The 23,061-nt window shown below is 39.4% G+C and overlaps 1 long non-coding RNA gene across 1 annotated transcript in view; it reads right to left on the bottom strand.

Moving 5' to 3' along the window:
* The window catches only part of LOC135279341 (uncharacterized), a 52,359-nt gene that overhangs the window by 17,674 nt on the left and 11,624 nt on the right, over positions 1–23,061 (bottom strand). The window contains exons 2-3 of the long non-coding RNA XR_010346612.1: positions 3,141–3,242; positions 1,208–1,292 (exon numbers count right to left, since the gene is read on the bottom strand). This is a non-coding gene — a long non-coding RNA (uncharacterized LOC135279341). The remainder of the gene's footprint in view (positions 1–1,207; positions 1,293–3,140; positions 3,243–23,061) is intronic.

Below are 23,061 nucleotides of genomic sequence, written 5' to 3' on the forward strand. Positions count from 1 at the left end.
TTCCATTTACAATTTTCATTTTCTTCCTCCCCAGATCAGAACAGTTTTCCTACATGCCTGACTAGTACCTTGTAACACAGGATAAGATCACCCAATAGATGTTGCTTCAGAGATTTTCCACCTAATGCGGCAGCTGCTCTAAAGAATCCCTTTCCACTCGACCAGTGTCTCCCTGTGGGAGCACCTTCCCCCTTTTCACACACTCAAACTGAGATGGTCGCCTTTCAGAGCACTCTGTTATTAATGGAAATAGGTGCCCTGTGCAAATAATTTGCAGAACCAGGGCTGCAGCCAATATTTTTCCAGTCTCACTGTAACCTTAACTGCAACACACAATATTGGCCCACTCCCAGGAACTGTCAGTGGGAAGCAGCATACAGCAACAGGCCACCCACTTACTGTTTTCTCAGAGAAAGTTTGCCAGGAATGATACGCAGCTTGCACCACCTTCCTGAAACGTTTCCACACTCCCTGAGCCTGCGCAGGTCTGCTCCTACCAACACCTCCCATTTCAAACTGCCCTGCTCCACCTCCTTCCACACAGCCCAATCTTCTCCTCCAATTGCTTCCTTTTTCCTCGTCACCTTTTCCTGGCTCCGTGCCTCTCTTCGTGCTGTTCCTAACGCCTGGGACAACCTCTGATTAATGTTCAGCAAACAGCCTCCTCCAGAGACCAGACCACACCCAGCATGCTCTGTTTCTCTTATGGGCATCACTGACTCGTGCCTTCCACCTTTCCAAAGAAGAGGCTCTGACTTGCTCAACAGTGAAGAGCACCCTTTGTTTCTTCAAAGCTACATAACAGTTTGTGAGTGTGCCACTCTGCCAGTGCCACCAGAGCTTTGTGTGCGAGGGGTCAATGGGACAGTTTTACACAAAATTAGGTACTTGTCATCTCCAAACCAAAGGAAGAGTACAGCATCAACCCAGAGCTGCACGGTGCTTTAAGAGTTTTTGTGTACCTTTTAATAACTATTGATAAATACCATCACATCACCTGGTAACTATTTGTTCTCAAATAGTGCCATGATACAATTTTTTCTTCTCCCATTATGCCAGGAGTCACAAATAAGTGGAAATATCCTCATAGCTCCGTAGTTAAGGAGCGAATAACACACTGGCAAGTAAGTAACTTGTGATTTGTTGCTGTATATTTTTTTGTCAGCCTTTTAAAAAATTTTAATTTATAGGTAAGTTACTCAACTACCTTGGTTTGGTGCATTATGCCTTACATGTCACAGTCCATATCCAAAATCCATATCCAGGAATCATTGTCATTGATAATGGAACATCTAAAATAAATTAAGAACAGAAGAACACTTTATTTTAGTAATTGAAAATGAACAAATACAGTACAATTTTTAGTTTAGATGGCTTTATACATATATTTGACCCTTTGGGGCAAAATTTAACTTTCCTTGTTTGAGAAAAGGTAAATTAAATGGAAAACAGTTGAGTGACTTCTCACTGTATTAAATTCACTTTTCTCAAGACCAGCAATACTCCCATCATTACACTGTTTCTGTATTAAAATCTAATTCTGAAAGTTTGACAAAGTACATGTTTAACACAGGTCAGCAGTATATTGACAGGATGTTAATTTTAAATTGTGTCAGCATTTCCTGTCTTGAGTGTTAATGTCAATTAGCACCTTGCTGCATAACCTCCAAGTCCTCCCTTATTACCGGAAAGTGGCAAAGCAACAGCAAAAGCACTTCTATTCAAAACACCACTCACTATCAGCCAAACAAAGAGCTGTCATAACAAAACCGGCGAGGTGAAAGTGCCTAAGCTGCTATGGATTTGAGGTTAGAAGCCTCAGTCTTTTTACTTATTCCTGATATTAAAAGTATAAGTGTGTCAGCTTGGAGTGAAAGGCTAATTACTTTTAGGCTCTTCGAAAAGTGTGTTACCATTCAAAAATTTCTAAGCCTGACATAAAGCCCTTGGCTTTAGATTGCACAGTGTTTAGCTCGCTGTAGGTCATCCATTAGTATCCTTAACACACTCTGAAATGTACAGTCCTATTCTGGGAAATGGGAGCATTTCTGCACACCTGATTTTTTTGGCATTTCATACGTGACATGGAAAGTACAAGTTCCAGTCTTCAGCATCTCAGTGACACCTCACTCCCGGGTGCCCAGTGAATAAACCTGGTGACTTTGCACATGTGTTTTTAAACCACTGAATAAGGACACCTTTATAAATGGCACAAAATTCTCAGCCTGCTCTAGCCTTTGACAGCAGCTCACAATATAAATGTGTATAAGAAAGTCTCTGTGTATACACATCTAGGCCTGGTACCCTTTCTTGCATTTATCTACTCTGTTAAATTCAACATTGTAGGAACCCAGGGTGAAAAAATCTGACATAAGTGAAGCAAAAGGTCTTCCATGATGCCACCAACCTCAATGCCTGTCTTTCTCAGAATATAGATGTGTTCCCAGAACCACAACACAAATATCAGAATATTTATCCTGAATTCTGAAGTAAGCTAACTGGTGTTATAGACATTTGAAAAATTAATTTTAATGGAAAATAGAAAGTGTTACAGTCTTTCCCACCAGCTCTAATGCCAGATCTTATTGCCTGTTAAGACCAAAAAAAAAACAAACCCAATGAAACCAACAAGGATTTTCATCAACAATTCAATGTAAAACCTAGTGTAGTTGAAGTCAATTAGTGTTCACATTTTTAACAACAGCTGTTTACTTTTAAATTTGTTCTTGTTCACTTTTGCAATTTTTAGTTATAACTAGCTGGTCCTTACAAAGAAATATTTTGGAAAGCACATGACCATTCAACTTGAGCATGACAGAAAACAGGAACGAGAGAGAAGCATCTTACAAAATTATAATGGATTAAAATACATTATTTCTGTGCAAGTCAAAAGCTGGATGGGCTTTAGCATTCTGCAGTGAGCTACACACTACTGCACCAAAGTGTAGTCATTTCATACTAAATTGTACGTGGCTTCTCACTGAGGTGAAGTGGGGCTTACTGTGGGTGTGATTATCACCCTCTGTGCCCCAGGTGAGCACAGCCAGTGCTGGCAGTGAAATCATACCAGCACTTACTCCTGCAGCTCCGGCACTGTGTGTGGAAACCAGTTGTTCAAAGTATGAAATGCATTTCCATACTTGCCCCCAGCACCGTGCTGCTTCGGTTCCTGCCTTTGTTCCCCTGCAGCAGCTCAAGGTGTGGCCGGCATCACGCAGTAAATCTCTTGCTCTTGAGATCTGCTGTAGAGATGACACAGGCATTATGCACAGACATTGCACTGGGTGCCTATGCCCTGCCAGATTCTAAACAAATTGGCCAAACAAATTAATGCCACACACCCTAAATTGGCTGAACAAATTAATGCAACACGCCCTTTGCACAAGGGTGTCTTTGAAGGCCAAAGACCATGCGTGTTACAGCAAGATGCATTCTACCAAATAGGGTGTTTCAAACAAATCTGTTTTGAGAGAACAGAAACAGTGTATTGTAGTTTCAAGTTAGAGCAGGGCTTTCACACAAGAGCTTTTCAGACACCAACACTCTGTGTTGACATTTAATTACTAAACTCTTAAAACAAATAATTTGTATGAGCAAATACTCCTCAATCATTTCATAATAATGCAACTAGTGTTTCTTGGCAGTTAGAACAAAACCAGAAGCATGTTGAAATCACACACACAATGCCTTGTTCTGACATGGGAAGAGGTGCCAGATAGAGCAGTGTGAACCCTCCAGGCTGCGGCAGCTGATGGGATTCAGGAACTGAGTGCTGCAGTTTTGTTCCCAGGGGCTGGCAGCAAATCAGTCCCAGCAGGTTCACTTGGAGGTTGGAGTTTAGTGAATTTCATTCTCCAAACAACCCTCCCTCCTGCTGCTGAAGGTCCTTTCTTCCACCAAGCCCCAAACCTCCCAGCAGAGGATTAAGGGAGTGTGCATTCTTGAGGCTGGTTGGGCAAGAGAGGTTGCTGGAAAGGCAAGAGCCTGGCAGAGGAGCAGTAGATATGTGCTTTTTGTTGCTCTCTGTATGCCATGTACCCTAATCAATGGAACATTTCCTTCCACCTACCTTTCAGTGTGATCTATTGCAACATTTGCACATCTCTGCTACCAAGCAGCTAAGCTCAAAACCCATTCTAACCAACATGTAAAACCCACACCTTCAGTTTCTCATTTCCTTTGTCAAAAGGTCTGACTCAGCACAGCAGAAAATACTGGAATGGTGATGGTCTTCTTTTAGTCCTTCTTGTTCTCATGTTGCTTTCATTTTCTCACCAAGCTCTTCAGGACAATGTCTAAAACTTCTCAAGAGATTTTTCATCTAGCAGCAATATTGCTCCCCTAACACATGGTTTCACATTCAGGACTATCTGCTTACCTATGTAGTCCCCTCTGTGTCTGGGTCTTTCATGAAGAGTGATGTTAAAAGGACATTAAAAGAAACAATAACTTTCTGATGAGATTTAAACCATTTAAATTTAAAGATTTAAAAATTTAAAGCTGCAGCAAAATAGCATTACAAGTAAGAATCACAGCTTTGGCTTGCTGTGTTTTACCAGGTCCAAGCCTCATTAATATGTTACTATACAGCATCTGCTAGCTAAAAGATCTCTGCAACACAAGTGGTGTTGTTTGGTGGTTTGGGTGTTTTTTTAAAGAGTCAGGAGTTCCCAAATTTAATGTGAAATAGCTCTTGGTTTGAGTTGTGACACTGAGATCAACTAGGACCCCTCCTTCCTCATTTTCCTTCCCTCCTTGCACTTCTACCTGCCTACTTTGAGTCTTCCCTTTACTCCCTTCTATACTCTAATCTCCTTACAACTTTCTCTCCTTCACACAGTAATCCTGCCACTCCCCAGGCATCTTCTTTCATGTGCATATCCACTGACACATCCCCCTCCATCACTGCAGTGTATCCCTCCCTCCTGTTTCTATGTATCTGTCCTGCTGCTCTTTAAGTAAAACTAGTGAATTAGAGTGGAAACTTGAGAGACAACCCATTTAAGCAACCAGTTGAAGCAGAAGACTCTGTTCAGTGGTGAAGGACCTGGCCTAAGTTTAATGCCCAGACTTTCCTTACAAAAGTTATACTGGAGAAGGCTTCTTTGTGGACACTTCACCAAAACTGCCTTCTTGGCCAATAATACTGTAATAATATTCCAAGTTTGTATTAGTGGTCTCAGGCTCACTGTGCCTTCAGTTAGTGGACCCCTTAAACACTAAGACTGTGCCAGCATCTTGCCCTCCTCTCTAATTAGGAGCCACCTATTGTGTTCCATTTTTCTCTCTGAAAATTGCTGCTGCAGCCTTGCTATCAGCTCAGTATCGTGCCATTAGTCAGAAGGGCAAATGTGTGGTGTCCTTGACATGTCAGCTAGAAATGTCTGCCCCCCTTTCTCTCCAGGGAGCCAGCCTATAAGCTCTGTAATGCATTTAACCTCTATCACCTCAGGGAGTAAGAGTCTCCACAAGCAGTTTGCTGCTGCCCCACCCCTAAACTAACTCATTTACCTTATTTTTCCTTACAATGTTGAATAAATTACACTCCACCCTGTAAAAGTTATTATGGTTAGTATATGACTTGCTAAAGAGTTGTTTATAATTCCTGTAACTCTAAATTATAGCTTTAATCTCATAACACAGAACATTAATAAACATGGCAAGGCACTTTGAATTAATAGCCTAACTTGTATTCACATATTTAGACACGCTTATATTTGTATACTTCTTTTAGCATATTACAACACATAGGCCAGATTCTGATCTCCATGTCAAAGGAGAATGAAAAAAAAGAGAAAAATAAAAAAACAAGACAGAGAATAAACATTATAGGCCATCAAAAGAAGTATAATGCTTTGTTAAAATTACTAATTTCTATTGCAAAACACTGAACAGCTGGCTTTCACAATGCATCCACAAGCAAGAATTTGATCTGAGTTTCTGTTTAGTTTTCATTTGGACAGGCTGATCTTTAAAGACAAGTGTATTCTTTCTGCAGTCCTCAAAGGTTTATTAAATTTGATAAAGGCCATATCCCTTGGCTGTTGATAGTTGGTACAATAATGAATCCAGCTGCTAAAATGTGAATGTTTAAAGGAAGACCAATTCTTCAGGCAAAAGATGTGCAAGAGCCAGTGCTGCAAAAGTACTTGGAAATTCCTTGTAAAATTAATTCCCATTTTTATGCTTATTAACTTTTCAAGTGTTTTTTGTATATTTGTTGTATCAAATATTCAAAGTACAAACCAAGAATGTTCACCCTAGCATGAAAAATTATGAGGACCCATAGAAAACACATTCCAAGATTGCAAACCCAAGAACTCACAACTAGAAAATGTTATTATTCTTGACAGGGAATTTCTACATATAAACCAAAAAATATGAAGTGTCATGAGATTTTCCTTAATTGAGTTATGCCTGAGAGAAATGACAGTTGTAGCCATTTGGAAACCACAAGTTTGAAAACGAATGTGTTTAAAAGCAAAACAAAACACAAGATTAAAAAGGCAGCCCCATAATCTTGAAATTTCCTGAATTATTCACAGCATCAAATAATTTTCATAAATACAATAAGGAATGCAAAAGCCTGTGATTCTGGATGATGGAAACCACAGTCCTGCCACAAGCAAGGCCACATCTTCTTTTTTAAAGCCAACCCTGGAGTCTCAGCTGCGTGTTTGTGGTAGTGCCCATGTGCATGGCCCCCTTTGCAGCACTAAACCCTCATTTCAAAGGTTTGGAGCCAAGCAGGTCAACTTCTTACTGAGCAGCACTCCACACATTTCTCAGAGGCATCACCACCTGGGGAAATAGCTTTATTTCTTGCTATGACCAAACAGAAAAATATTTCTGGATCTACCTATGCAAAGACCAATTTTTTTTTTTTTTTTTTTTTTTTTTTGAAGGGAGAAGTAATATTTCATGTTTTTTACTGCATCATCTTGGATTTTATTGGTTCAACTTTGTTGAAATGTTTCAAGCCCTGTAGCTAAGTGACTTTAAATAAAAACATTTCAACAAAGGGAGCTGTTGTTAGGCATCACAGTAGTGGAGAAAAGACTGAAACATTAAATCTTCAGAGTCGGAAGACACACAGAAAAGAATTGCAGCTTTAATTTTTGGGAAGTTTGTAACTAAATTCTTCATTTTACTGTGTTTGTATGGAGAAGAGGACTCCTAGTTATGACTTTTGAATGCTGTTACTGGTAATACTAATGTAAATTTTAAACTAAACTTGGTACTATTTATTATTAAATTAACTCCATCCAATTCACACAATAGGGTATATTAACTGCTATCTGACTTGGAAAGATCAGTAAATTAATAAACTACCTTTGAAAGGAAAAAGAGGTGACGTGCTCTGAAAACATTATTGACAGTGCTAGGATAAGGATCTGCATCAGATTTTACTTTAAAGAATTTGGCCTCAGGAGGGAGGGCTTAGCAGTTGAAACTCATCCTATTCCATCAGATAGATTAGTCCAGGACTCTTTTACAGCCACTGTGAGAGTGTATTAGCTACAGCTGCTGCTGGGAAATGGCCACAAGGAGCTGGAAGTGCCTGTGCTTGTGCTCATGACCAGTTACAGAGACTTGGAACATCCTCTGGCCACACATTTGCTGTCTCACTGCAGACCACAGTCACTGGAGGCAATGAATCGATTCTTCTAAATGCAGACTGCAAAGGTGAGAGTGGAACTCTGCTCCAGCCCAAGGGAGGCTTTGTCAGTGCCCAGGCAAGGCCAGATGACTTCCACAAAAACAAAGGGATGAGTTAGAGATTTGGAAATTGTGGTAAAAAACCCAACAGTGTAAAAAATTAATGCTTTTAGGGACAAATAACAGTAATAACTTTGCAGTGAAGTGCAAACATCTCAGCTGACAGTGACCTGGGCATATTTATCTTTCATAAGATGGCAAGCAAGCTTGCTGATGTGGACATAAAAAAACAAAACAAAATCCTAGAATATGAGTCAAGGCATGTCAGTCGTGGAAAAATGGGCCAAGTCTCTCTGCTACATGGTCTGGAGAATTGGGTATGGATCTCCCCACCAAGGGCACCAGAATTAAGGCAGATTCAAACTGAAACAGGAGTAGAAAAAAGAAAAGTAGGAAGCTGAGGGGCATGAAGAACATAGTCTATGACAGGAGGCTGAAAGCCCTCAGCTCAGCTAGGAAAAGAAGGCTGCCATCTAATTGGTAAATATGTACTGAATGCTGCATGCAAACACCCAAAGTATAGAGCAATTATCCTTCATGTCAAGGAAAAAAGGGGAATAAGTGACCTGGGGTTGGGAAAGATGAGAATGATAATTTCCCAGAACAGCCAAGAGGAACAGCACAGGGCATATAATCACAGTATTCAAAAAGAATAGTTCAAAGTTGGATGAAGTAAGTTATTATCAAATCTGTGCAGCCCATCAGGAACTACAAGAACCCTTCAACCAGTTGGGAAAGTCTGGTGCACTCATGCAGAAGGAAATAGAGCTTGGCTTGGAAAGGGGTATCAGGGCAAGTAGGACAACTGGTGACTGAGATTTTTCTTTCTCCCAAGCTGGTGAGTTCAGTTTCATAACCCACAAAACAACAGCATCAAGATGTTCAGCAATAACATCCTTTTAGGGTGTCAGAACTAAAGATATTACATATTCCAGTTTTAATGTCCTTACTCAGGTAATAGTCACACAAATATTCTGATTATCAGCTTTCATTTAAAAATGAAATAAAAGGAATGCCTCAAATGCTGAAATGGCCAGTAAATGAACCCTACTTCCCCAACTTTCTTTTTCCAACTGCTATGAAGTGCTATTAAGTTGGTTTACAACACTGGGCAAAAGAGATTTTCTGCTTAATAAGGAAATACCTAATAACTGGTCATAAGGCAAATGACATTAACCAGTGGGCCATTTGGCTCTAAATTATCATAACCCAGAGGATTTTAACTGCATCGGTCTCTGCTCTTTAAGAGGTTTTCATTTCAGGAGTGAATCAGGGCTAAAATATTATACTAAGGATGGAAGAGTACATTGGGTGTAAATTTGGACACCAGTGAACTTCTGGAAAAACCTTTGTGCATGCTATACATCACTTTGGGAAGACTCAGGACACCCTGGTTCAATTTCCCTGTTATGTCTTGGAACATTCCTTGGGCACTGTGGACAAAGGAGGGCTGAATCTCAGAAGCTGAAATCCCTACAGCCAAGACTGAGGGTAGAGAATGACAATTCTGCAGACTAAAAGCAAAGCAGAAGATAACAATTGAGAAACAAGAGGTCCACACATGGAATTATTTAGCTAGTAATGGCTAGAGTCCAGTGGAAATAAAGATCCAACAAAACTTTGTTTTGAAAACAAAATATATTTTTAAAAACCTACTAAAAATCAGTTTTCAGCAGTTGCAGTTGAAGTCATTTCAGTTTTGAGCAAAGATAATTTCAAACACGGAAAAATATGCCTAGCACATCTATCAATGCAGTTTGCATTGGTAGAAGTCTGCTGTTAATTGCCTCCAGAGGGTTTGAACAATTCACTATATTTAAACAAGGTCTGGATGCTTTAAAACTTCTGTATGTAAAGAAAATATTTCCCAGGTAGTGGTTCTGATTCAGATCTCAGCTCCTTCAAATCTCTGTTCTCTATCTTGACTTATTTCTCTACCAGCTGCACAGATAATTTAGGCTTAAATAACAATATATTAAGGAAATAATAAGAAAGAAAAGTAAACTAGAACTACTTTAAGCTCACATAGCTCTTAGAGAGTTTCAACTTTACTTTGCTAGTAAATGTCACTGAAAAGCAGAGGGAAACTCTGTTCTGTGCTGCATGACAGTCATCTAAACTCTTCCCTGCCAGCTCCGCTCAGCCTGTACAGTACAAGCCACAACTGTTTAATTATCATGTGTTCTGCCAAAGGTGCAGCCAAGGCTGTTTATAAGGAAACTGAGACAGTAAGCCAAATTTCATTTGCAGGTCAGACACGCCTGCTAGCAAGCAAAGCCAAGTTTTAGGTACAGATGAGATCAGTAGTTTTGTCCTCCAGGGAAGGTGGCTGCACCTCAAAAATTAATGAGTAATTTTTCAAATTGATGTGAGGTAAACTAGTTATTTTCACAATTAAGTGCTTTACCAAGCATTTAGGAAATGGTAGTTTCTCATTGGACAACCATTTCTGAGGTTCAACTGGAGAAGATACAATGCAAACCCAAGGTTATATCAAATCTGTGTAACCACTGTGTGAATACCATTGGGACAGTATTTCTGCAGGGCAGGGAGAGGACATTCCATATTATAAAGACACTGGAATCCAAGCTGAGTAGTTTTCCTGACCACAGTAAATTATTTTGCTTGCTTGCTATAAAGCTGACCTTTAAATTACAAATTGTCCTAATAATTATTAGTTGTTTTCCTTCTGACTCCTGCACTGGTTTATAATGATAATCAATACTTCCCTGTTGCACTGATGAGGAAATGATGAGTCAACACATGAGACTGGCCTTGCTACTAACCACAGAGCCAGCAACTACATGCTAGTCCACTTCTGTTCTCCTAGCCCACCTCCAAGACAGTTCCTTCTTTCCCTTCCCTCTCTGATGGGGCCATCCCTGAAAAACTTTCCTAAGCAAAATTCATCCTTGTCATGACTGTGGCTTTTCTTGTGATAATAAGAAATGTAATAATACATAGACTTGACAAACTGAACTCACAGCATGCTGTTGGGGTTTAGGTAAGGTTTTATTCCACAGCCAGACTTATTGTGTTCTACCAGATAATCAGTGCTTAAATACTGGCTGATCCTGTAATCCTAATGTAAAGTTCCCTTTAAGGCCAGAGGTAACTTTGCCTGCAAAAGATCTGCACTTTTGCCCACGGATAGACATTTTAATGAATTCCTATCAGTTTTCACAAACATCATCACAAACCAGCCTCTCAAAGCATTAACTTCTAGCAGCTACTTCTAAGCAGCTTCATACATTGCTATCCACAGCATGCTTCTTACTCATATCCAGGACAGACATACAGAGTGTCCTGCTGCATTTCCTGCAATCACAGGTGGAACAATGTGTCCATACTAGAAACCAGTAGAAGAAAATCTCCTCCTGCAACAGTAAATGCCAGCTTTGTTGTTAGTGCTTCCTGTGCTGTTTATAAAAGGAAAATTATTGTTGTGTTTTGTTTGGATTTTATTTTGGGGGTTTTGTTCATCTATATAACAAAGAAAACACAAAGCTTAGACTGACCTGATTTGGAGTGGACTCAAAAGTTTCAGGTTAAAAAACCCAAACCAGCACATAGAAAACAAATACAGCCCTGGCAACAGAAATGAAGGGCCAGCTATCCCTGTTACGCTGAAGACATCCACTTTTATTACATTACATATGATACAAGTCCTAGCTGTCAAAATCCTCAGGAGCACCTAAACAGATAATAAACAATCAGTAAAAGACTTATGGCTACATGTTTTTCATAGTATTGAAAATCACCTGGGAACCATATTTTAATGGAAAATACAGCTTGATGGAGACAAGCTTCATAGATTTATGAAGAAAGTGCAGCACAAATCAAATGGAGGGTTTATAGAAAATAGCACCAAAAAAAAAAAAAAGGAAAGGAAAGAAGGAAGAAAGGACGAAGAAGGGCAAGCAAAGGGGAAGGAAAGAAGTGCCCCTCTAATGATTTATGCTGTAGAGAAGGAATATGCCTACTAGTGATCCTGTTACCTTTACTGCTCTTTGTGATTGTTATTCTTCCCCTAAGAGAGGCGGTCATGTTACACACTGACAGAAAGTTACACCTCTTCAATGTGATTTGTCCACTTAAAACAACATTTATCATGTTGCCAGTTTATAAATCATTTAGGCCAACTAGATTAAGGCTATAGGAAGCCAGCACCCCTAACTGATCCTCATGCCAGATAATTCAGAGACCTGCACTTGTTTACACTAAACCTTATCAGCCAAAATAGGAGAGTCTGGTGCCAGCTGAACTCTGGTTCCTTCATCTGAGTGAGAACACGGGGCAAGGTGCACTTCTAACACATTGAGAGATAGGCTCCTGCTTTGAAGGAAAATGTACCTACATCAGTCCACACCATGCCAGTGTCCTGGAAGGCTTCATTAACATGGACAGCTCTTCCTCTGCCCTTCAGAGGAGCAGAGTCTCTCCACAGAAACAGGAGACAAGCTGAAGAGGTTGAAGGTTAGCTCACATATTTTATCTATTTTGTACATAAGCATGTTGAAAATGTCCATTTTTAACTATGAAAATACGTTGTCCCCTTGTTGAACAGAAGACACAACCCCCCACAGTGAATTTTGTTTTGTGTTGAGCATAGATTGCAGTAAACTGAAATAGTCAAACTTGAAATTGGCCTTTTGTCCTATTAAAACTCTTTGGACACTAAGAGGAGGCTGAAATACCAGCCTGGACATATGATCCAGTCTGCAGCACTGGCTACAATTACCAGCTCACAGAAACCTTCTCAGACGTGCATGCAACACAGCAGCTCCTCATGCAGTTCCCAACTTAAAGTGGGATTTTAATTTCTCTTTGAATGAAGTCCCCAAGTCCACACTTCTTATGGTTGTAGGAGATTAAAAAAAAATTTAAAAAGCTAAACATTAAAAAAGGATGAGCTTTGGATCTAGAGGATTTCAAACTAATTGAGAAGGAATTAATAACTTAGGTTTGATGATATTTACGTGTGAGACGTAAATACGTCTAGCACAAGGGAAGAGGAACTACAGGGACAGTCTTCGCCCTAGAGGTGATTTTTTAAAATCCACAAGGAAAGCTACCCTAGTCTGTGTAAAATAACAGCCAGCCAAAGCTCTTCTGTGAGATCTGGAGGAATGAAGCTCTTCATGGTTTTGTGATTGTTGTTGTTTTTAAAACAGCAAACCCTTAGGCAAGCAAATTATTCTAAGTCCAAAGTACGGGAACACTATCACCCTATTCACTTGAGATGACCCAGGATCCAGACTTAGCACACCATACTCTTCTCCACACAGCATCCCAGGGCTCACTTCTGGTTTTAATTAAAGGCACATGGACCAAGGGATGAGATTAAGACATAAAATAGGTCTTTGCATGAAGGTGATGCACAGCTGCCTTTGACACATCGTCCTGACACAAAAAGTAAGCTGTGCCTTGCCACATTTACCTTCACAACTAGGGCCTGCTATTTTCAATTATCATGATTGCTCTTCTTTCTGTACCTAATTGATTTGAATCCCTCCATTAGTTTACTCTCTTTTCTCCCTTTGGCATCTTCTAAATTCCAGGTGTTGAATTCAATCCTATGCTCTTCTTGACAACACCTAAAATTCCCAGCACTTTTTGTTGACATGCACTTTGCCAAAGACTTTTTTAAAGATATGGTGATTGTTTCCTGAAGAGATGGCTATACAAAGATACTTGTCTGCCTCTGACAGCCTATCTTGGAAAGGGACTAATATTTTAACACTGAGAAAGGTTAAAGAGAAGCTGGAAATGCACAGCTGATTTTTCCAAACCAGCTACTGATTTAGGAGCAACCAGCTCACATGCCCTGAGTCCATTTTTCAGAAGTGCTAAATATAACACCTTTACATATCTTAAAGAATATTGACTATTGATATGGGGATTTGTATATTTATTGTTTGGGTTAAGCTGAAATGAGAGCTATCCATAAAAATGAACAGAATAGTAATGAATGAAGAAAGACAACTCACTTCTCTGAAGAGTGAAAGAAACTCAGACAGCTTCATAAGAAAAATTCCCTTCAGTGAGAATGACACTGAAGAGTGGTGGTCTGAGACCTCTAACACCCTGAAAGGTCAGCAAAGGTCTGTCTGCATCACCACAGAGAGAGAACTGACCAGTCATCAAAAGACATCATGCATAAAGTGTTCAATGTGGACATTTTCAACAGATCCTGTTAAAGGTAAAATGGATTTTAGGGCAGATGGATGCCTGGTCACTGTATATTACTGGTGATGGACTGTTAAGAAAGCTTCTGGCAGAATGAATTCAAGCAGACCTGATCTGACATGAATGGAAACCCATTCATAGTTCTAGGGGTGAATGTACATCTGATACAGGAAAGGAGATACTGACACAAGGGAAGGGACACAAGTACAGTTCCTCTCCAGTAATGACCCTGGGCACTCACATGCCAGACAACAACAGGAGCCACTAAACACCAGTTCCTCCAAAATCTGGTTTGGAAATGTGAAATATACACATTTCACATTTCCAGATTCAAGGCTTTTATCTTCAATTATTATTTGATTTTTCAGGCTATGATCCACTATATTTGTACAGGCCATACAAATACCAGAAGACAAGAACAAGCCCCTGCACAGCATTTGATAAAATTGCTTTAGGTAGTGGGAGAAGCCATGTCTAGGGAAGGCTTTCTAGGTATATGTAACAAAAAAAAAGCAAAACCAAAAACAAGCAAACAACAACAACAAAAACCCCTGCTAAACAAGGTTGTGGTGTTTAAGCAACTAATTAAGGGATGCACAGCTTCTGTGTAATTCTGTAGAAAACAGCTAGTAGCATTTTTACAATGTAGAAAAAAACCCCTACAGTTCTAATAAGTTTTACATCAAATGCAAAACTTTCAAATTTAGAAACCTCTTAACACATCATTGAAGAATCTCTTGAGCAGTGAACATTTAATGGCACTTTTGACCAGAGCTAGAGCACACAGCAGTTTCCACAATGGGAAGTTCATTCTCCCTACTGAACTCCCAGAGCACAAGATATTCCTCTCATTGCATACCCAGAGCACTGCATGGAGCCAGTGCCTCTGACCCAGTGTGCTGCAGCCCAGCCCAGAGGGGCTGCCCTTCATCTCTACAAACTTGGAGCTCTGGCTACACCTCTGAAGCACGCAATAGGGGTTAAAAACAAAAGTTTTTAAAGTATATATGAGAGAGAGAAAAGAGAGTGGGCTCAAATCAGTACAAGAGAATAATGGAATAACTTTTTTTTTTCAGGAGAAATCACTGAATTTCTTTTCACAAAGGACTCATGCAATAAGTTAATTAAATAGATGCACTACCTAAGATGTTTAACATAATTTAAATTCAGCGTAACTCCACTGGCTTCATTTATGCTTCTCTGTACTTATACCAGCTATGGACAGAATTGAACACAGGAGTTTATTAGCTCAAATTCATTTCAAAGAAATGCCAGTATAAACCACCTGCCAGATGCTTAGTCTGCAGGTCTGTTTCTGTGTTTCCCTAGCCTCTTGCCTCTCTTCATTACACTCCTACTGAGCTTTTTCTTTCATATGGGAGCTATTCTATATGAATCCAATGAATTAGAAAACCTCCATCCTCTTATACTCAGTCCAGAACTTGACTCTGGATTAAAGGAAAGCCCCTCTTTAGGGTAACAACTGTTGGAACAAAAATAAATTACCAACAGCAAATACAAATGCAAGTAAAAGGGGAAGGACCCCTTCTCCTGCCATGACTATTTGTGGTCTGCCACTGTTCCCCTGAGCCCAAGTGTGTGCCTGTCCCTCCTGCAGCTGTGTCTGCAGAGAGCCTGGGCCCTTGGTCTGTGGCTGGAAGCAGATAGAAGTCACTCATCACAGTAAATCCCAAAAATCCAGGGTTTGTTCTCACCTACTCCACACAGCACAATGACTCAGGGAAAGGGATGCCAAAATCAAATTATTTCTGGTCAAACCCACTAAGAAAAGACATGGTGCATCAGACATACCAACAGCAGTGACAGTGCTCAGAGAGATGGAATGTGATCAGCAGCACATGAGAACTTGTGTATGAGAGCACAACTTTCCAAATTTTGATTTATCATGTAATGGGAAAGATTTATTGTGAAACCTTTTCCATGTGTAATAATTTCCCAAGAGAAATTAGTTCTATTAATGGAGACTTTTAAAAAACAAGACTTGGTAAAGCTCTAGGGAATATATACACACTATAGGGAAAATTCCTGCTTGGGAATAGCCATTATTTGGTGACCTCCCAGGTCTTTACCAGTTCAAATGCATTACTTTTAAAAGCTTTGCAATGAAATGCTGCACAAAGTGACATGAGATTTCCTGCTCATAACTAAGGTAGAAAAAGTACTTTGCAACAGAATTAAACAGACTTCACAGAACAAGAAAAAGAGTTTGCTTTGTTTCATCTTATTTTACTGGGAAGTCACTGCTGCTTGGTTTAACAATTGACAAGCCTTCTCAGGTGATGGGAGGAATGAAAAATGTGAGCAGTTAAGAACCCCTGATCACTGAGAAGATATTTGAGACAGAGAGCTCGATTAACTGCTAGCTAAGAGGCAGAGGAGGATATCCTTGCTTTTTGCCACTGTGTTTCAGCATAGCAAAGATACACACAAGATCCAATCTTGCATCTGGATCTGAATTTCAGCAGCCACAACTGGGTAGGAGTTGACATTTAATTTGTCAAAGGTTTTTTTGTAATTGGTTAATACTAATACACACCATAATCCTCAGCCTGCCTTCACTGAACTTACATTTCCAAGAATGTCACACAGTTTAAAACTACTGCAGCCACTGTGTCTCTGCTGAAAGAAATGCACACAAAAAATATCCTTGTAAAATACTGGTACATAACTACATCCTACCTATACACATCCCCAGCAAACACATAAATTTTGTCTTAGCCCTTTCTGGATCCAAGTACACCAGAGCAGATTGTATCTGCTATGGCAAAAAGACTCAGAAGAAATCCTTCTGACCTCGCTCTCTCGAATGGGAGAAGCCCACTCGTCTCCACAACACAAGCAGGGATGGAAGAGAATGAATTCCTTTGATTACTCAGACAAAAATTCCCTTGGGTCTTTAAGTCTGTGCCAGCATCTGTGTCTGCACCCAGCATCTGTGCCTGAAAATTTGCTGGACTGGGAACACTGGTTGTAGGTATTGCAATCAAACCAGGAAGACTCAGCAAAATTCAGATAAGAGTTTAAACCTTTCCCTCAAATCCTGAATTCTAGGTCTGAGTATCTGGATTGGATGCATGTCTATTCCAAAAATATCAGCATGAGTAAGATGAAAACTAGTGTTTATCCCTCTTTAATAACAATTGTTTGAACAACTTGAATGTAAATGGACATTAAATGCTCTTCTACAACTTAAAACACTCTTCCAACCTCTTCAATTTGGCCTCCCAAAATATCAAAGCCTTCTACTTATTTTAGGCCTCTTGGAGATGTGAGTGCTGATCATTAACAGATCAGTCAGAGGGCAGAAATAAGTCATGGAGAAGAGCAAAAATTCCTTCAATAATTAATTCAAATGCAGCCTAAATGTAAACTATAGTGAAGATTTCTACTAGGCCAAAGAACTGAAGAATCACAAAATTTTTTACTAAGTTAGTACTCCATAATTACTCTTCCATACACAAAATCAGAAAAATACATACTTTTTAATCACTCCAAAGATTGTCACTGCTCATTTCAAAGGAAATGGTGTTGGTTGATTATTAAGACTAACAATCACCAAAAATTGAAAATATCTAAAACTAGGTTTGTAGCTGAAATTCAACTTTTACCTTAACTCAACACACCTAATAATACATTTAAATACTTTATTGAAAAATAACCTCTGAAAAAAAATTGTAAATTTGCCTTGGAAGAAACACAAACAACATTTTCTGAATTGGACATGTCTTTAGCTCCTGCCTCTGTAGAACAGAGGGAGCAGGGGGAATCTCTTAGAGAGGACTTTACAATGACACTGTGTCACTAAAATAGTCCCTTCACAGCTTTAGTCTCATCCCCATAAGGTCCTTTAAGATAAAAATCAGTTAAAATGTGTGATAAGTATTTAAGTAAATTTAAATAGTCTTATTAGTTTCTGTTCTTAATAAGAATTCAGTTAGTATCAATCTACCCAAGTTCACAGTTTTTTGTTCATCAACCCCAAATTACATGATTTGAGCAAACTAGGGACCAATATATGTTTATATATATATGTTTATTTTCCCTTGGGATTTGCACCTGTTCTGCAATGATGAAGGATCTCCAAGATCATTAGAAGGGCTAAATGAGGGTACTCCAAGAGAACAAGAGCCCTCTACTACTAATTTTACTCATAGTCACACAGTCATATCCTCTGAAGTTAGAGGCACACGTAGATAATCTGGGAAGTCTTCCAGATTTCTCTTTAAGGAAATGAAGTTCCCATCACTGGCTGCATTAAGAAGGGCATTTCTGTTTTTCCCCCAGCCAGCAGCAATGCTGAGTAGGGCTCTGAACACACACTTGGAGGTGGAGCAGTGTGCAGCCCTGTCCTGGAGGAGCTACAAAAGCTGTCATCACCATCCCCAGGGTGATGAGCATCCAGGTTTCCCAACCCTGCCACATCACATGTTTGTGCACTGCTTTACAGCAAAACCCATCACAGAGCTGGCCACGTGCAGCACAGCTCTGATCCAGGATGTCAGCTTTCAATTTCTCTTTTTCAGAGAAAGCATAACTCTTTTTGATAGTTACTTCAGCTATTTTGACTGTGAAAATCTTAAAATACATATTCATTACATGAAGATATGTTCATTGCTAATGACAAAATCTAAATACAATATTTCCCAATAACTCATTATCCACAGAATAGAAGTCTTCAGACAATGTGCTAATGCCAGAGTCTGAAATTGTTTTTCCTCCCTCAATTTTCAAAAATCTCATTAGTTCTTCTCCTGAGTGCCCAATTCCCCAGCTTTCCCTGCCATAAACGTTATGAGATATTTCAACAAACTGGGAATATATAAAGTAGATAAATAATAAATTTAAAAATCCATAGGATCATATCAAACAAATTAGGGTAACTAGAAATCTTTGTACCTTAGGATTGTACCCTTGGTAACTGATGCTGGAGACAGAAAGAATAAAGATCAATATGAGGGCTAAATTGAGAATATTACAAGAGAACAAGAAAACCTCACCTGCTGAATTATTTAATTGACTTATATGAAGTTATAGACATTTTCACAGGTAAAGACTGCTTCACTCAGCTGAACTAGCAAAGTTCACACCAAATGCAATATCAAAATACAATATTCAGTGCATACTACATTTGCTTATGTCAGATTTGAGAATGTCTCCATTTCAAAATGTGAAGAAGATATCACTGAATTGTCAGAGTGTTGCAGAACTCTTGCCACTTGTTCACAGTGGAGTGTTTGGGATTAAAACATTTCTTGTGAATAAATTAATGAAGTAATATAAAAATTGACAGCTCAGCTATAACATCTGCTCATCCATAAAAAAGTCACTCCACCCAGCTGAGTGGGTGAAGTAAATATTACAAGGTTGAATTAATGTAGGTACTGATGGAAATATGACCTTTTTAATCAGCATAATTTCAAAATAAATTCCCAAGTAATAAAAATTAAAACACATATGCTATAATGAGTGGAGTGAGATGATCTGGATTAATCAGCCATGGCTGTACTCTTAAGTGGGCCTGCCCCATTAGTGCCTAATGTTCTTCTCTCCCACCTGTAATGAAACCCATAGCCACTCACATTGAAATCTTGCTTATGCAACAGCTTTTTGAGCCAGTATCCAGGTGTATTAGAAATTATCTGAAAAAGTTCAGTCTATATCAAACCATTTCACTTTTCAACAAAGCTCTCACAAATGAGACAACACTGAGCAGCAGGGGAACACCAAACATTTGAAAAATTACCTGAAAAGAGTCTGAAGTGAAAAAGATCTCACCAAGAAAGCTCAGCCTGCTACTAGCTCAGGACAGAAATGGCAACTCAACAAAAAGAAGCATGAGCTACACTTTAAGCAGAGATTTCAAACATCAGGATAGTCCAAAAGCAAAACACCCCATCTTTGCTGACATATGAAGGCAGAGGGAAAACTGGTAAGAACTCTGAATTTCAAATGTACAGGTGCCATGGGAAAACATGAGAGCTGTGCAACTGCAAGGCCTCGTTTAAGAGTAAGTCCAATTGAGTAAGAAAAACATAAAAAGACACAAACACGGTGGTTTGTTGTGCATCCCCCTCCTTCAGAGGAGTGTTCTGTGAATCTGTCTGTTCACCTAATGGTTACAGGTGTGAGATGTAAATGCTGTTCTGACCCTTGTGCACAGAAACACCTTAATGATAACAACATTTCTCTGTCATAACCACATCAGAGCTGCAAATGTCCATGCATCTTACACCAGGGCCATTCACCTGCAGCAGCATTACAGTGCAAATTGGTTGACCTATGTATGCAATTTTACTATCTTCACATTCTCTTCCCACTGATGCACTCAGTGATTATTTCTTGTCTTTATCTTTTGTGTTTGTTTGTTTTTTTAAGTGGTAGCAGTGTAGTGACCATGACAAATAGCTTGGAGGATTCCAAACAGCTGTGGTTTTCCTCCTTTAGCAGCTTTATAGCAACTCTTTATCAGCAGCTTCTTCCTTCCTGCGCCTTGAGAACTCTCCCATTGCTTTGGGGCTTTTCCTTCCACTGATACACGTGTATCACTCACCCCAACACTCCTCCAGTCCCTCCACGGATCTGCTCAGGGACTGTGTGAGAGCACATCTGCCAACAGGGCTGGCTGCAGTGGCCTCTTAAGGGCCACTCGCCTTTCCATTCATTTACAATTAACTCCTGGTAATGTGTTTTAAGAATGAAGCTCTGAGAAGACCACTCAAAGGAGTTCAGACAAGAAAACACCCTCTGCAAAGATGCTCCAAATGTCCTTAGAGACTGCTAACATAAATCTACATGCTGCTGTCAGGGAACTCCTGCATTTTGGCTCTCCTAGGCATAAGTTTTTTCATGAGGGAAGTCCCTTGCCTCTCTAACTGACAGGAGGAGAAAAACAAAAGACAACCAAACAACAACAACAAAACTTGTTCACAGGGCTGCTGTATTCAGAGAATAGTGTGTGGGGGTGGGGGAAAAGCATTTTGGTTTAGTTTAAGAAGACTGACCTTACTGATAACACTGAAGCAGCTACACAAATTATGTTTAACACTGCAGCTTCATGTGTATTCAGAAGCCAGCCTAAATTTAATACAGTGCATTTTCAAAGTTACTATACAGTGCATGTTTAGAACTCCAAATGGAAGCCATTCCCTTTGCTCAGCATGTGAGATAAACCTGTTAAATTACAGATTTGTTTATATTCTGAGCAGGTAAGAAGAAAACAACATACCTTCTGCAGTTCAAGGATTGTATTTCTATAGTGACATACGGTACATTTGCACTCTGGTATCATATTTACATTTTTAACTCTTGTGCATTCTGCAAGCAGGACGACTTGTTCTCTTAAAGCCTTTTGGTGAAAAGAAAAGCATTTCTACAGTGATTAGACTTGTTTAGATCATCTTACTAAATTCAGAAATCACAATTCATTTGCAAAAAAACTGTGTTTCCCAAAATCTATATGCACTGGGGTTTTGTTGATAGGCAAAGTCTAAATAGCAGAACTCTAACTTCTGATTTTACAAAACCTCCTTTGAGCATAATATGGATTCCATCAAAGGCACACTTAACAACTACCTTTAGCCATGGCTGAGGTCTTCAGACAACTGCCCCATATAAATGATAAATAATGACAAGAAAACAAGTTTTCAATTAATACAACTGCAAACTGCTATCTTGATCAGAATCCAAGGTTCCAGAGTGATGCTGAGCCACATCAGTGACTGCATACAGATTATGGAAGAGATGCAGCCTTGCACTCTTGGCTGGGCACCTCGGTTGTGTTTCACATGTATTCTTCACAATTCTTACAAGGGATGGTTCCAGCCCAGGAACAAAACCAGTCTTGCTCCAAGGGTATTGTAGGTAAAGATTAACAGTGTCAAATGGTGACAGCACTATCGTAAATTCCAAGCACACAAAAACGAAGATGTTAAATCCTATCTCTATAACTTCTGTTCCTCTCAATGCGAAATTCAGAAGGTGTTGAATGGAAGTGATCACAGAAAGTAGTAGCTTGATTGATAAAGTCCCTATCTGGTCATTTACGATCTGGCTGAAGGAGAAGCAGCTTTTGCCAGACAGAAAAGCAATTAATCTGCAAACAAGCCGAGGAACAGCAGGGCTGTGCATTGGAGTCTCAGGCTGCTGGGAGCTCATGAGAGGAGATAAGACTGCAGCCTGCTATTTATTGTACATTTTAATTAAGTGCTTGTTAACGGCAGTTATCTTAACAGTCATAAAATTACTGTTGTAATGCATTTTGTTTGAGAAAAAAAAAATGGAGGGAGCCGAAGGACTTTATGAAAGCAGTCACAGATTGCTTTCACTTTAAATCAAAGAATAAATTCTGAAGAGGAGGGATGTTGCAATGATCTAAGCCGAGCCACTAATGGTTATTTAATGTGGCCATCAGTGTTTGTAAGTCCCTAGCATACGGAACATACACAATAGCCTCCAAACCCTCTTTAACACTTATTTGAGATGACAGGAAAAATGAAACCGTTTGTGCTTTCAATGGAAAAGCAATCATTGGTACATTATATTCTGCTTGCCCTATCATGCTAATGCATGGTAAAAATGTCACCAAATGTATTTAAGGACCTGATGGAGTGTTGCTGTTTGATTCCTGTTACTGGGCTGATTAATAAAAATCTTCAATTTGTATGTAAATGCAGTGGGGTTTCATATCATCCGCATACCTGCACCTGGAGAAAATAATAAACTGAAGTTTAATGCAGCAATTATAAGCATTTATGGAACTCTTTAAAGAGGCTGCCTGCCTCCCCTGACCATCAAGATGAGATATTCACAGAGGAATATTACTGATGCTCAGACAAGCAGGGCTGCAGATGGTCCCCAGTGCAAATGCTGCCAATGCAGATTAACTCACTGACTCATACTCACTTTGGTACAACAATGTAAGCTACTTATTGTTAGACAAAAGTGTCATATTTTTCCCTACATCTGAAATAAAATCACACTGAACTGTTCTTTGGAGTAGTGGGAAGGGTGGTAATTAACATTTCAAATGAGGACTGTTTGCATCATTTACACTTTTCCTGACATCACTTAATTCCCCTGTGCATATGTTCCCATGACAACATCATCACCACAGATAAAAATTGCATTGGTACA

This window comes from Passer domesticus, chromosome 12 (genome assembly GCF_036417665.1).
Source record: "Passer domesticus isolate bPasDom1 chromosome 12, bPasDom1.hap1, whole genome shotgun sequence".
Taxonomy (NCBI): domain Eukaryota; kingdom Metazoa; phylum Chordata; class Aves; order Passeriformes; family Passeridae; genus Passer; species Passer domesticus.